At 38.9% G+C, this 16,464-nt stretch overlaps 1 long non-coding RNA gene across 1 annotated transcript; it reads right to left on the minus strand.

The window, feature by feature from the left end:
• Positions 1-8,805: 8,805 nt before the first annotated feature.
• Positions 8,806-12,857, minus strand: LOC307041581. Its single transcript, XR_013808801.1, has 3 exons — positions 12,447-12,857; positions 10,399-10,488; positions 8,806-9,843 (listed from the first exon to the last, which is right to left on the minus strand). It is a non-coding gene; the product is annotated as an uncharacterized lncRNA (long non-coding RNA).
• Between the last annotated feature and the right edge of the window lie 3,607 nt (positions 12,858-16,464).

Here is a 16,464-nt window from a genome sequence, read left to right on the forward strand (position 1 = left end):
ATTTGTAGTCTTTGTAGTCGCGTATCTTTCATAGTCTTATATTTCAACAGTTTTACGACAAAATGTGACTTTTTTGACATGGAAATTATTGTTTAAGATTGACAAACATCATATGTGTAGTTCGTGGCACAATTCAAACGGGATCAAAAGATACGTTTTCTCTCTCCATTGAATTCAATGTATAATTTTTCGCTTCCGGGGTCCCATGGACCGGAAGTAGATGGGCGTGACTTCGCCTCTCTATACTGGTTTTAGGCAGGTCGTAGGCAGGAAGCTGTAAGCTGGAGTCTGAAATTAGGTGCTACATCTGTACCATGGTATTGAAATCAGATTTTCTTAAAAGGTTTCATTAATTAGTTAGTTAGTTACCATTTATAGAAATTAGTTAGTACACATCAGTTTATTACAGTTAAAATGTTCGAATTACATTGAACCACAATTGTCCCCCCTTTTTCTTTAGCAGTAAAGAAAATTGGATATGTTAATGATATATTGACTGCAAGACTCAAAATGTCCCCGGTTTTAGGTCTCCTATTATGCTATTTGTAGGCATATATTATTGGTCTCAGATATATAAAAATATATAAAAAACATGTCTATGATGTGTTTTGCTCAAAATACCAAACAGATCATGCATTTTAAACATCCCTCATATCCCTCTGTTTCAGGCCTGTTAGGGAAGGGGTGATTTGGGGTCCTTAGCTTGAAAAAAAAGAGGAGGGGGAGCTAATGCCTGCTCAGAATTCTACCGGAGATAAAGGTGCATTCTGCCGTGATTAAACACCATATTATGTTCCAAACCACATCAACGATTATTTCTGAAACAGTATGGAGCTCAAATTATTTTTCTCTTGAGGGGTTACCACAAGGTGAGTTTCCTTTTTTATTTTATGCGTTTTTACACATAATCTCTCCAGTAAGCCTAGAGGTTAGCTCTGAGTGTTAGCGATGCTTGCTAATGTAAACAAAGACCATATAGAGTGGCGAAGTCCCTCCCCTTCCGGGGGAGCTCCATGGGACCTTATTTCGAAAACATTATGTATTGAAGTCAATGGAGAGAGATAGATTATCTTTCGATCCCGTTTGAATTGTGCCACGAATTACACATATGATGTTTTTCAATTTAAAAGATAATTTTGCAACTCAAAAAAAAAAAAGTGTCGTAAAACTGTGAAGTAACACATTTGTTTGTGTGAAACGCTCAATGAACTACATCTCTGGTCTCGCAGAACAACACACATCACCAAGATGGCCGTCACTACTGTCTTGTTAACAAAAGGATTGACTACCCTCACTATCACCACAATGAAACACGTCCTGAAAAATGTCATGCAAAGCTGCCTGCCTGCCTTCCTTTGATTCTCTCTGAACTGCCTGGTCTTTTTAATGTTTAATGTCAACCATTTGTGCAGATAGCATGAAGTAGAAAAGATCGGCGATCGCCGATGCTAGCGTTACCGTTAGCATTTCTCCCCCGGGCTTAAATTGTGTATTATAGATTGATCACACCGGTGACAGTACTCTTCAAAGGGTTCACGAAATGTGACTACTACTCTTACTGTTTAACACTTTGGGTTACTTAATGTTACTTCATATTAAGGCTAATAAAAATGACAAGGCTGTAATGCTAACTAACGTGCTAGCTACTAGCTAGGTAGCTAACTTAATCCAGCCACTCCTGGTCCTTTCATCAGACGGGAAGCAAAAGAATGAGCAAGACCCATTGCTGGTAGGATAACAACCTGGTACTAAGCACACAGGCATCTTGTTAAAGTTATCTTATCTTAGCGACTTACGCGACTCTGGGATTTGTAGTCTTTCTAGTTGCATATTGTTCATAGTCTTATATTTCAACAGTTTTACGACAAACTGTGACTTTTTTGACACGGAAATAATTGTTTAAGATTGACAAACATCATATGTGTAATTCATGGCACATTTCAAACGGGATCGAAAGATAAGTTTTCTCTCTCCATTGACTTCAATACATTATTTTTCTGAAATAAGGTCCCATGGACCGGAAGTAGATGGGCGTGACTTCGCCGATTTTGCGGCAGCTCTTTCCCTCAAGAACGCTAACGAAAAAGCTCTATAATGACAGGCAAACATTTTTTACTTGACTTATTTTCTAAAAAGAATATCATTCACAAGAAGAAAGAGGCTAGCAGCACCAAAGTTACAAGTGAAGCTGCTACTAGTACTACATCATCAGAAGAGCCGCCTAAAGACAATGCTAGCACTAACGTTAATGTTAGCTGCGCTAAAAACGTTCCCCTGGCTAGCTCAAGCTCACCTTTCCCAGAGGTATGGATGGAAGAGATGTGGCGGAGGAAACAAGAGGTGTGTGTGTGTGTGTGTGTGTGTGTGTGTGTGTGTGTGTGTGTGTGTGTAGCAGCACTGTCTCTTTATTTGCAATGTAGGCTAGGCCTAATCAGAATAATTTCAAGTCCAGATTAAATGTTGTTTGCATAAGTAGGCTATATTTTTCATTTATTTAATAAGTTAATATCAGGACAACTTTGGGAATTTTGTTTGTTTGTTATGAGTTTTAAAGAGAGAGAGAGAAAAATAAATAAATAAATAAATAGTCTATGTCATTTACTGTATGTGCTAGTGTGTCCATGGTTTTGAGTCTGTGTGTGTGTTGAGGGCAGCACCGTCTGCTTTTTGCAGTACAGTAACTAAAGTAGGACTAAGCATACTGGTAGTTTCTTTGGACCTGTCTGCCCGTTTTGTGAGTGCACTGCGCGCGTGCACACTTGTGTGGCATTGTTTGGAGCTAATTAAAATAGCGTCTCCCCAGTAAAAAAATCCCCACTACACTACTGCCGGGGACACGTATTTATATATAATAGACATCAAAAAGTGCATTTTGCATGATAGGTCCCTTTTAAGGTCTTCCACTCTCCGCATAAAGGGAGGACGGCAAAATAAATCAAATGTCCCTTTTGGCATGCACTACACTCGTGAGTTCATGGATGAAGAGATGGAGCAATGGTAGAGTCACATAGCAGAGATAAACAGGCTTGTTGCAGCGTACATTGTAGGGGAAATGTCTTTCTGAAACATATTGAGCAAGTTACAGGTAACAGGCAGGCAGCCCCCATCAGACAGGAAAACTTTGCTGGCTACCAAGACTAGTGTTATGCCACGGTTGAAACTGAGCTAAAGAAAACACGGCTGATTTTCTAATAACGAGCAGGAAACAGAGTTCTGTGTTCAGCATTCTACTTATTAGATTATGTATTTGTGCAGATCTGGACATAGGCCTACATGAGGTTTAACTTTATATTGTTATTTTTCATTTGATTAATAGTGCATCTCAGGTGATACAGAGAAATCTAAAAGTAATGTAACTAGTAGTGTAACTCGTTACTTTCAGAAGGGAGTAACTAAGTAAAGTTAGGCATTACATGTTTTTAAAGTAACAAATAATGTGTAATTGTAAGAAAATAAAATCAATATTATGTGCTATAACTTTAAATGAATACACTGTTCTAATTTAAAACTGCTTTATTGTGAAAACCGAATGTTAACACACGACTTCCGGTTTCTGTGAGTAAATATCGTCACTTCTGGTTAGCATTAGCATGTGACTAATATTACATTTTGTAAAAGTGAATTTAAGGAGAAATGACACGTGGTGTTGCACACTAAACACACTGTCCCTAATCCTCACTTATTAACGCTGCAATATTATTATTAGGGAATGTTTAAATTACCAACAGACATTAGAATATTGTAAAATTAATATCCGAAAACGACAGGATGTGCCTTGGACCCGCCCCCGTCGACGCGGACCAATGGGAGAAGACTTTAGACTATAACACGTGAAGCCAGCAGAAAACCGACCTCTTGCCCCGGGTGACCCCACGCGAACCGGACAAGCTCATCAACGGGAGGGCCGCCATTTGCAATTTCATTGTATCATTGTTTAATTAAATGCTGTTCACTTGTAAATAAGCTTCCCTGGACTCTTTTCTGCTAATCCTGGGCTCAGGGCTAAAAAACCCTATAATGCATTACTTTTTTTATAATTCAAAACAAGTGCTCCCTAAGGACCCTTGGGAGTTACATCCTTTTTTGTAATCTTTTGTTATTGCCAAAACATTTAAAAGTCAGAATGAAAAAAATCTGAGCTTGTGTGCAGACATTTACACTTGTATAAAATATCCACGTAACTGTGAACCAAATGTAGACTTGTATAAAATATCCACGTAACTGTGAACCAAATTTGAAGTCACAGAAGAAAAAAAAAAGTTTTGTAGCTTGTAGAAAAAAATGAATTTAGTGATGAAATGTTCACTTGCAGAAAAATTCATATTTTTTTTATATATTTTCCATTACAACTGCAACTTGGTTATTAGAACCTCTCAAATCAGTCATTACAACTTGACGAATCTGCTCTGTGGCAGTATAAATCGACGAATCTGCGGTCTTGACTTTTGCTACACTTCTTGCGATAAATGTGTTGCAAAAGTAATTTTCACCTGTAGATCAGCTGTAGATGTGGGGGGAGGGGAAGGAGGGGGGTTGGAGCGAAGGGGCGGAGCTATCAGAACAACGAGGCTTGACTGCGGGGCTAACGGTTCGTGTCGCTACCAGTCCGCCGACATGGCGCGTCAATCAGTGGTAAGTTTTGCCCATTACTTGCCCAGTATTACTTTGAATATTATTATTGTGATTGAGGATTAAATCCGCTTTGAAGACCACCGTTTTATATCGTGCAGTTTAGCGGCAAAATAACGTCAGTTAGCCAGCTAACGCTAGCTTTGTTGAGTTTATGCTAGCTAAACAAGTAGTGGTTGTAGTCTACAGCAGTAATTAATATATTATAGCCTACTGCTTTGGCACTAACGGTGGTGTTTTCAAAGCCTTTGTAAATTATCCATGCTATTTTCTATTTAGCTAGCGAAGTAGTGTATGTGAAATCAACCTCACAATAAGATGTGTGTATATTACAATTATTAATGTCATATTTCAAGATGATTACTTAGATATTACAATATGGTTGGTTGAGCTGGAGTTCATTATTGAGCTTACTCGTTTACGTCAGTCATATCTGAAGAACAAACCCAAACCTTGTTTTTATTAATTGTATTACCAAATTGATATCAAATAAACAGTAAGCATTGGTAACACAACTTCCAAAGTTACAGTAAAATAAAAAGGACCCTGACTCGGACAATACACAATCCAACATGTTCAACAGAAGATAATAAGTTATATTGTTTGTACACATGGTACTTTACATATATCTGTTTGTTTAAGCTGTCCAGGTGATGCAGACAGGCTGGACCAGAGAGTGAGAGACAGAACTGGACTCCTCACAGTCATTATTTCAGTACAGTTCAATTGGTTTTATTTTCATAAACGGTTATCAACCGTTAGTGCCAAAGCAGTAGGCTATAATATATTAATTACTGCTGTAGACTACAACCACTACTTGTTTAGCTAGCATAAACTCAACAAAGCTAGCGTTAGCTGGCTAACTGACGTTATTTTGCCGCTAAACTGCACGATATAAAACGGTGGTCTTCAAAGCAGATTTAATCCTCAATCACAATAATAATATTCAAAGTAATACTGGGCAAGTAATGGGCAAAACTTACCGTTGATTGACGCGCCATGTCAGCGGACTGTAGCGACACGAACCGTTAGCCCCGCAGTCAAGCCTCGTCGTTCTGATTGCTCCGCCCCTTCGCTCCAACCCCCCTCCCTCCCCCCACATCTACAGTTGATCTACAGGTGACAATTACTTTTGCGACACATTTATCGCAAGAAGTGTAGCAAAAGTCAAGACCGCAGATTCGTCGATTTATACTGCCACAGAGCAGATTCGTCAAGTTGTAATGACTGATTTGAGAGGTTGTAATAACCAAGTTGCAGTAGTAATGGAAAATATATAAAAAATATATGTATTTTTCTGCAAGTGAACATTTCATCACTAAGTACATTTTTTTTCTACAAGCTACAAAACTTTTTTTTTTCTTCTGTGACTTCAAATTTGGTTCACAGTTACGTGGATATTTTATACAAGTCTACATTTGGTTCACAGGTACGTGGATATTTTTTTTTTTATACAAGTGTTATCTTTAATTGAAGTGAATCACAACGTTACCGTGTCCTTTTGTGTGTGTGTGTGTGTGTGTGTGTGTGTGTGGGGGGGTTTTGCAAAGTAACGTAACGATCACTTCGGTTAGATCAGTCAAGTAGACCCTGCTACACTATACAAATACTCTCTTACAAAAGCCCTGCATTTAAACGTGTTAATGTTACTTTAGTAAAAGTATGCTAGTATAATTAGGAAAGTGTTGTTAATGTATTTAAAGTAGACACAAGTTATACTATTATATTATATCCTTTGTTTTATTGTTATTACCGATGCACGAGTTGACTTAACTGTTGTAGTTGGAGCTCATTTTGAACAATGAGCTAACTAATGATTACTTTCATAATGGTTTAATGCGCTGATTATTTTCTACATTAATAGATGCAGGTCTGGTTTGTTAAAACTCTCAAAATAGTAGGACATGCTGTCATAATTACCCAGAGTCCGAAGTGACATCTTTACAATGTTAAAGCTGTTAGATAAATGTAGTGATGTAAAAACTATAATATTCAAGATAGTGTAGTGGAAAATAGATAATGTTTTTTTTTTTTTTAAATGTTACTAAAACAAAATCTCTTGTTTTGGACTGACAGTAATGATTCAAGAAATAGTAGATAAATAAATACACACACATCAATCTGTGCATTTGTTGTGGATGGAACACAACAAATGGTGCTCTTACCTGTGATGCCTCCTCCACGCATTATAACCAGACTGTATCATTCAAACTATAAGTAACAGTTCTAGCTACTTGACTTTAGACAAACAATTCAAAAGACAAAATCAACACAATTTATTGAAAGACCAATCTTTATTTTACGGTGCCTCTCCTTTTGTTTGTATTATTAAACCCTGTCAATCTAAAAAAACTGAGCAACTCAACAGTTAACTTTATATTTCTTATTGTCCAAAGCATCTATTACACTATTTGTTCCCCTCTCATATTCACAGGATGGATGATTAGAGACTTTGGGGGAGACCTCAGATTTATGAACGTCCTGTCTGTTGGTTTGGCCAGAGAGGACTGAGGGTCTTTCCCTGCGAGGAGGATCAGACCTGAGGGAGGAGGACCTGCACCTACAGAACTTAGCCCATGCTGGGCATAGCTGTTACTACCTGCACAGGCCTGGCCTGTCAATTAACAAATTAACATTTAGTGTAACTTAGGTATATTATTTCGTTTTTATTTAAAAAAAAAATGGTGATGGTTCATGCTTGATCACTTTTAGTTCACATTTCAATAAATTGTATTTGGACTCCTTTTGTCCATTATTCTTACTGAAAATGTTAGATTACACATTCACATCTGACTGAAGATTGGCACCATTTATTTGTGACGTTGCAAACTCTGCGGTACAAGGCTCAAATATAGTGAAGCTCATAAAGTGAGGCAAATGCATTTGAAACTCAACAAAGCTAGCGTTAGCTGGCTAACTGACGTTATTTTGCCGATAAACTGCACGATATAAAACGGTGGTCTTCAAAGCAGATTTAATCCTCAATCACAATAATAATATTCAAAGTAATACTGGGCAAGTAATGGGCAAAACTTACCGTTGATTGACGCGCCATGTCAGCGGACTGTAGCGACACGAACCGTTAGCCCCGCAGTCAAGCCTCGTCGTTCTGATTGCTCCGCCCCTTCGCTCCAACCCCCCTCCCTCCCCCCACATCTACAGCTGATCTACAGGTGACAATTACTTTTGCGACACATTTATCGCAAGAAGTGTAGCAAAAGTCAAGACCGCAGATTCGTCGATTTAAATACTGCCACAGAGCAGATTCGTCAAGTTGTAATGACTGATTTGAGAGGTTGTAATAACCAAGTTGCAGTAGTAATGGAAAATATATAAAAAATATATGTATTTTTCTGCAAGTGAACATTTCATCACTAAGTTCATTTTTTTTCTACAAGCTACAAAACTTTTTTTTTTCTTCTGTGACTTCAAATTTGGTTCACAGTTACGTGGTTATTTTATACAAGCCTACATTTGGTTCACAGTTAGGTGGATTTTTTTTTTTTATACAAGTGTTATCTTTAATTGAAGTGAATCACAACGTTACCGTGTCCTTTTGTGTGTGTGTGTGTGTGGGGGGGGGGGGGGGGGGGTTTGCAAAGTAACGTAACGATCACTTCGGTTAGATCAGTCAAGTAGACCCTGCTACACTATACAAATACTCTCTTACAAAAGCCCTGCATTTAAACGTGTTAATGTTACTTTAGTAAAAGTATGCTAGTATAATTAGGAAAGTGTTAATGTATTTAAAGTAGACACAAGTTATACTATTATATTATATCATTTGTTTTATTGTTATTACCGATGCACGAGTTGACTTAACTGTTGTAGTTGGAGCTCATTTTGAACAATGAGCTAACTAATGATTACTTTCATAATGGTTTAATGTGCTGATTATTTTCTACATTAATAGATGCAGGTCTGGTTTGTTAAAACTCTCAAAATAGTAGGACATGCTGTCATAATTACCCAGAGTCCGAAGTGACATCTTTACAATGTTAAAGCTGTTAGATAAATGTAGTGATGTAAAAACTATAATATTCAAGATAGTGTAGTGGAAAATAGATAATGTTTTTTTTTTTTTAAATGTTACTAAAACAAAATCTCTTGTTTTGGACTGACAGTAATGATTCAAGAAATAGTAGATAAATAAATACACACACATCAATCTGTGCATTTGTTGTGGATGGAACACAACAAATGGTGCTCTTACCTGTGATGCCTCCTCCACGCATTATAACCAGACTGTATCATTCAAACTATAAGTAACAGTTCTAGCTACTTGACTTTAGACAAACAATTCAAAAGACAAAATCAACACAATTTATTGAAAGACCAATCTTTATTTTACGGTGCCTCTCCTTTTTTTTGTATTATTAAACCCTGTCAATCTAAAAAAAACTGAGCAACTCAACAGTTAACTTTATATTTCTTATTGTCCAAAGCATCTATTACACCCCTCTCATATTCACAGGATGGATGATTAGAGACTTTGGGGGAGACGTCAGATTTATGAACGTCCTGTCTGTTGGTTTGGCCAGAGAGGACTGAGGGTCTTTCCCTGCGAAGAGGATCAGACCTGAGGGAGGAGGACCTGCACCTACAGAACTTAGCCCATGCTGGGCATAGCTGTTACTACCTGCACAGGCCTGGCCTGTCAATTAACAAATTAACATTTAGTGTAACTTAGGTATATTATTTCGTTTTTATTTAAAAAAAATGGTGATGGTTCATGCTTGATCACTTTTAGTTCACATTTCAATAAATTGTATTTGGACTCCTTTTGTCCATTATTCTTACTGAAAATGTTAGATTACACATTCACATCTGACTGAAGATTGGCACCATTTATTTGTGACGTTGCAAACTCTGCGGTACAAGGCTCAAATATAGTGAAGCTCATAAAGTGAGGCAAATGCATTTGATCAGCTGACTTTTTTTTTTTTGCCAAACTTTATAGGCCTGACAATAATCACACTGTCTCTGAAGTGCAACGTAAAACACAAAACAACACAGAAATGAAGTTCCTGTTAGATTACAAAACTATTCAGTGTGCAGGTCTTTGTGTTACAATATAAGTGTCTCTTAGTGAATGTCCTGTACTGCTCTTAAATCTCATCACATCAGCTTTTCCTTTCCCTCTTGGATGTTCTTCTGGACCCTCAGAGAAAGAGAACATGGTGAAGCAGTCCTGTCTCTCAGGCATGTCCTTTCCTAACAGAAATATCAAAAAACATATTATTGCAGAGCAAGTGTGTTATTTAAGATAGAGGTGTGTTTGTTTGTTCGGGGGCTATAAATATAATGATTTTTTTATTTGAATGTGTTTTTTAAATCCAACAGTGTACTACAAAGATAATCAGATTATGAATAAACCGTTCTAAACTCATCAACATTGAAATAAATGTATTATTAAAATAATATTTAACAGTTATCAAAACTTAGTGCAACTGTAGAAGCTTGCTCTGTTCGGTTGTCTCACTGAAAGAATCACTTTTAGCATGTTTTTTTACAGTCAATATGCAGAGACAAAGGGTCGTAGTTCTCACTATGTTCAATAATATTTGCCTTAAATACATTGAAATGTGAAAGTTGAACAAAAAAGTTATGTTGATTGGTAAAATGTAAATGTAACCTTTTGCAAAGAAAGTTCACTCCACATCACTGATGTGTAGGTGATCTAGTATTTAGTCATGTTTAATAGCATGTATATCAGTGTATTAGAGTAATTACTTTATGCATTCTTTGTAAAGTATGAAAAAGGTGTACCTTGGAATCCGTGCTGAAGTTCTCTGCTGTTAGGAGTCCAGATCTGTCTCTCCTCCTCTGGTCCAGCCTGTCTGGATCACCTTAAGGACACTTTGAACAAACAGATGTAAAGTTACATGCGTGGGTTACAGACTTCTTTACATGCAAACAACGTTTTATCTTCTTTTCAGGTCATAATCTTATTGTTATACTTAAGAAATTGCTGGATATCACAGCCCTTATACTGTATCAGTTTGATTGAGTATTATTGTGTAGGTCCTTTTTATTTTACTGTTACTTTGGATGACTTTTTCATTAGTCAGTCAAATTAATTTGTTTTCATATGCCATATTCATGTGTATCACACACGTAAGGGTAAGACACTATTAACAAATGCAATGCAATAGCTTAATTTTCACTGAAGTCACAGATAACGTCATACTGTATCTAATATTTAAACAAATCATTTCCTTGTCACTAAAGCATTGACTACGCTATTCATCGTCCTTAAATGCAGGCATTAAGTTACATGTTCCGTTCTACAGCCACGATAAGGCGGTTTCTCAAGTCTGATGATAATACAATTAAAAGAGACATTGGTAATAATATTAAAAACAACAATGTTTGGGTCGTTAGTCGGATAGGCGGTTAGCTGCAAATTCAATAAATAACTCCAGTTCAACCAACCATATTACAATATCTAAGGGAGCGTTATTTCTGGACCATCTTGAAATGTGACGCTCGTATTTTAAAGATACACACATTTCATTGTGAGGTTGATTTAATATACACTAAGCCTCTCTTCAACAATACGTTGACAGTAGCTAGTCTATTTTATGCTATAGTAGAGCATAGCAAATTGATATGAACCTTAACAATGCATACAGTAACCTAACTAGAAAACTAACTATCTAACGTACAAGGATGAGCTTATTTTAGCAACCTCGCACAGAAGCCTTTAGGTATACAGTAGCATCCCACTTAAAGTCCTTATCTTGCGTAATTTACTGTAGCTGAAAGATCATAGAACTGTTTCAAAATGCATTAACTTGTTGGGTCTTATTCCAGTAACACGTGATATAGATCGAATATCGTTTCCTATTTGCTGTAAATCACTTGTTAATATCGGGAAAATGGGTCAAATTCAGAGGTATCCAGAAAAGTCTGGATTCAAACTTGCCGCTGCTTGGTGCTGTGTCGTGACGTCACGTGTGGTTCCGCGAATCCTGGTGAGTTCAGCCCGTCCCAGCATCACACAGTGTAGCATTGCTGGTATAGCCGCATGTCAACTTTGTGTATCAGTGTTTATCTCCGAGTTTGTCTTGTTTTTTCCGGATCATGGTGAAGAGGTGTGTCGTTGGCGGGTGTAGCAACACCAATCGGGATCTGTGTTGCCGACTCGAGCTGGTGCTGGCGAGGGCGGAGTGACTTCCATGTTTTCAGCTGAGGCCGGTGGTGCACATTCGCGTTTTGCTGGCTCGAACCTATACGGTTCTAGGCCTCTTATTTCTGGTGTAAAAGGCGGCAGAGATCGTTCAGATTCATCGTCACTGCTCGCATCGTCCACACCAAATAATTGTTCTGTCAAATTGTGCCAAATACCCGCGCTATTAGCTTTTTCTGATGCGTAAACATCAACAATATTTGACGCCATTTTTCGTTGTGAACTCTCGCTGGCTGCGCGCATTGGCTGTCGATCCGGACGGCAGCAGGGAGCCAGACAGCGGCAGCCGGGAACCACACGTGACGTCACGAAATGGCCTGCTTCCAGAAGCAAAGTTTTTTTATTGGACCTAATATTTTTCCTTTTTTTACATATTATTCAGTATGAAATAAAGAAACATACATTGACTATCTGTTGCATACACCCCCCAGAAATCAACTGCCAAAAAAAGTTTTTAATGTAAGATAAGGACTTTAATGTTTTACAGTCTTGGATGCTACGCATAGCATCGTTAGCACAGATGGAGCTACGATTGCTCAAATGCTAAGCCAACTCTAAACATTCATTAACGTTAGCTTAATAAAAACAGCAGTAACATAACATAAAGTACGCAGGGTTGACTTACCGAAGAAACTGCATTCATGGACGGTCTGTTTTAACCGTAGGTAAATCCTATATTTGCATGACGAATAGTCCACCAGGAACCAACACAACAAACACGGCCGAGTTCAAGTAGTGTTCTCCTCATGAGCTGAGCCGCTATAGCATCACGGAGCCAATGGAGCTAACGGAGCTAGCAGTGAGACAGAGGAGCTTGGAGCAGGAGTCCCGTTGTCATGAAGGGGGAATCTAACTATATACAGAATATGCTTTTGTGGATCCAGGCTAGAAACATGTTCATTTTCTGATGTTAAGTTGGACATTTTAACATAGGGTCTACGGGAATTGCTCCCATTAGCATCCATCGCCTACAGTTTGCAGCATTGGGCTTCACCGCACTGTCCCGGGGTTCGCCGCTTGGCTCTGATAGGCCAGAAGTCGGTTTGATTGCATTCGGGCTCGATTGCTTATCCTGTCTGAGTAGCCCGGATGATGCTGCATTTTATACACCGAATTTTTTGACATCGAATTTTAAACACCGAAATATTTGACGTCGAATTTTTTTCACTTGAATTTTTGGGATCTGAATTTGAACATTAGAATTTTTTTAACTTGAATTTTTACATTTTTATTTCACATAGGTAAATTCAGAGCAAAAAAAAAAATTCAGATACATGATTTTCAAAGTAATTATTTTCAAAGCAAATTTGGTGTCTGATAAAATTCAAATACTTCTGTTTCTTGTTTGCTTCCATAGACACCCCTCCTCGACTCCTCCTTTCCCTCACTCGCGTCCCTTCCTTGCATCTTATCTCCGCCTCCGTAAGATGCGAGCAAGAGACACGAGGAGGTGACGCGAGGACAGAGGAGTCCTCAGGTATTAATTGGGATGTCCTCGTTCACTCAAACGTCACTCTTAAACGACGTCTGTTAATTATGACATGTGCACAGCTGTAGGCCTATCCCCAGGGTCGGCGTCATGGGTGGGCATTCGCGGGCCATGCCCCCCCAAATGAGTCACTGTGCCCCCCCTGCCAGGCCAGGCAAGCCCTGCCACTTTGCCGTTTTTTTAATTAATTTTTTTATCATATTATAAGTGAAAACGTTTCCACTAAATCTTTTTTGTGTGAAATAAATCAGAAATAAAGAACATAAATAAAAAACACAGCCTGAGGTGTGCTCACTGGTGATTGGTGTGTTTCTTGACCAATGACCCCGGCCTTTGATTTGTTGTTATTAATTAAAAAAAAATGCGCGCATAATTAGCAAGTCAGTGAGACGAAGCTATGCTCGGACTGTCGGACAGTAATAAAGTAATGGATATACGTAAATGACTGCAAGGTGCAGCTGCTACACGGCCTCCTCCAACTCCTCCACCTCCTGAAAACAAAGGGAATAATGCACCCATCTCCAGCATCGCCGGCGGCACCACCTCTGAAGAGCTGGAGCCGTGCTCTTCGACCAGCCAACCTGCTAGCCAAGCCCATCCACCTGCTGCAGCTAACGTTAGCGCTGGAATTCAACAACCCATAGACGATATTGGAACTGATTAGCCCAAACAAATCTTCTTAAAACAGTAAGCTTACAGCACCCTCACTGGCAGGAGGCGTTCGTTTGTCTCTGCTTGGTATCACAACCGAGACTGGCTTGAATACAGTGTCAAGGCCGATGCTGCATTTTGTTTCTGCTGTCGGCAGTCTAGCAAAACCCGGAGAATGGATGCATTTATATCTGTTGGCTTCCGTAACTGGAAAAATGCGGTGAAGAGAGAGACAAGGGATTTCAGAAACATGCAAATTCAAAGGAGCATCTCTCTTGCTATGCAATGTGGAAGGAGCGAGAGAGGCGTGCCAGCACTGGAAAGGAGATTTCTACACTTGTTAACGCAGACCAACTACGAAAAAACAGGTATTATATCTCCTCTCTTATTGATTTCTGGTGGAAAACCAGCTGCCTTTACGAGGGAAGATAGAGGCTTTTGATAACATGTCAGAGGGGGGCAGTGGCCTTTTCCTCTCCCTGCTGGACTATACGATAAAAAAATACATCAAATTGGCTGATGTAGTGAAATCAATCCTTCGAAACGCCACTTACACTTGTCACGAAATGCAAAATGAACTCATAAGTACACTCAGCAATGTGGTGACTGAGGCTATCGTGGAGGAAATAGGAGACTCCTTTTACACACTGAAAGTAGATGGAACCCGACCAATAATTTCACCATATATGTAAATAATCTCTGTAATAATTTATCAAAGGCTGCTTTCCATTTTTATGCAGATGATACTGTTATTTAATGTTCATGATGTTATTCCATCTAATTTATCTCAACTCAAGTTAGTATTAAATGCAGACAAATCCAAACTCATTATATTTTCAAATGGCAAAAAGTTAACTTATTTTCTCCCCAACATTTGTACTGTTCAAGGGACTGACATTGACATTGAAAGGGTCACTACATACAAATATCTAGGTTTTATTATTGATCAGAACTTATCTTTCAAGTCACACACTGAAAATATTGTTTTAAAATTAGGTTTCTACTTTCAGACAAGGAAACATTTGATCTCTATAACGTTTTTACCAGTATTGGATTCTGGCGATCTGCTTTACATGAATGCCTCCAACCAGTGCCTAAAGACTTTGGATACTGTGTATCATTGCATTGTGCATTACGTTTTATTACTGGAAGGATATATATATTGTGAGTTTGGAATAAATATGCACTTTATGAAAATTATTAGTTGGTTACTGTTAACTATCAGTTTCACCCACTGTCTCTGCCACCTCCCTCCATGCCTGGTTCCTCTGGTTTGTATCCTGGTAAATAGTTCCGGTCGTAAAGAACCGGGTGATTTGCTACCGTAATATCTCGTTTGGAATATGAGGAAATTAACTGCGGTCTGGCTCTCCCAGCTTGCACGCGGTTTGATTGGCTGCGCTTGCACTGGCGGGATTTGCATAAACGGGATTTCATTGGCTGATGCCAAGCATCGAGCCTCAAAAGTTGAACATAGATGCTCGTGATGCTTGCAAAGCCATGCTCCCCACAATGCAGTTCGGCGAAGATTACAAATCTTCTACGTCACCCCATTCAAGTGAATGGGCGAAGCGTTGAAAGCATTTTTTTATGCCTGTAGTGTAGACGTACCGTTATAGCACAAGAAGGCTATTTCTAAATCACAAGTACAGTAGGCTACTTGAGTATACAAGTTAGCCTATTTCCCACCTCTGGTCAACATTGTTAGATCTTTATGTCAACTTACTAATAATATATCTTGAGTATTATCATAAAAATAGCACGTTTATTTATTTTAACAAACCACGTTCTTCAAGTAAAATCTATAGAACATATAATGTTTAATCTTTTTGAAAAATAGAGATCGGACCATCAGTAACAGACCATCAGTCTTGTGTACAGATCAGTCTGATAAAGTCATGCCAAAACAGCGACATTTTACGCGATAAATACGGGTTTAAATATCAGCATTTGCCACGGAAGGCGAGTGGCAGCTACCATAAACCTTCTCTTAACTTGTGGCATTTACTTGCCACGGCAAGTTGTGGCATATACTTGCCACGGCAAGTTGTGGCATGGTTGTGGCATATACTTGCCACGGCAAGTTGTGGCATCTGTGGCATATACTTGCCACAGATACCACATCTGTGGCATATACTTGCCACAGATACCACGGAGTAGCGGCCTCCGTGGCAGATGCCGGAAGTACTTGCCACTGCCCGCAGATGCCACGAAATGCGCTTGCTGTCTCTCCTCCGGTGAGCGGGAGCGCACTCATTCACTACAGTCAGTTGTGGGAACCGCAGTAGACAAAAGGCGTTGCTATAGCAACACGTCATGTTTATCTGAAAAGGGGTGGGGTCAATATGACCCGCTGGCGGAAATAGGTAACAACAACAGAGGGTGCTACATAACACACTTTCAGGTGTATGTGTGTGTGTGTGTGTGTGTGTGTGTGTGTGTGTGTGTGTGTGTGTGTGTGTGTGTGTGTGTGTGTGTGTGTGTGTGTGTGTGTGTGAGACTT

The sequence above is a fragment of the Notothenia rossii genome (genome assembly GCF_949606895.1).
Source record: "Notothenia rossii genome assembly, chromosome: 5".
NCBI classification, from domain to species: Eukaryota; Metazoa; Chordata; class Actinopteri; order Perciformes; family Nototheniidae; genus Notothenia; species Notothenia rossii.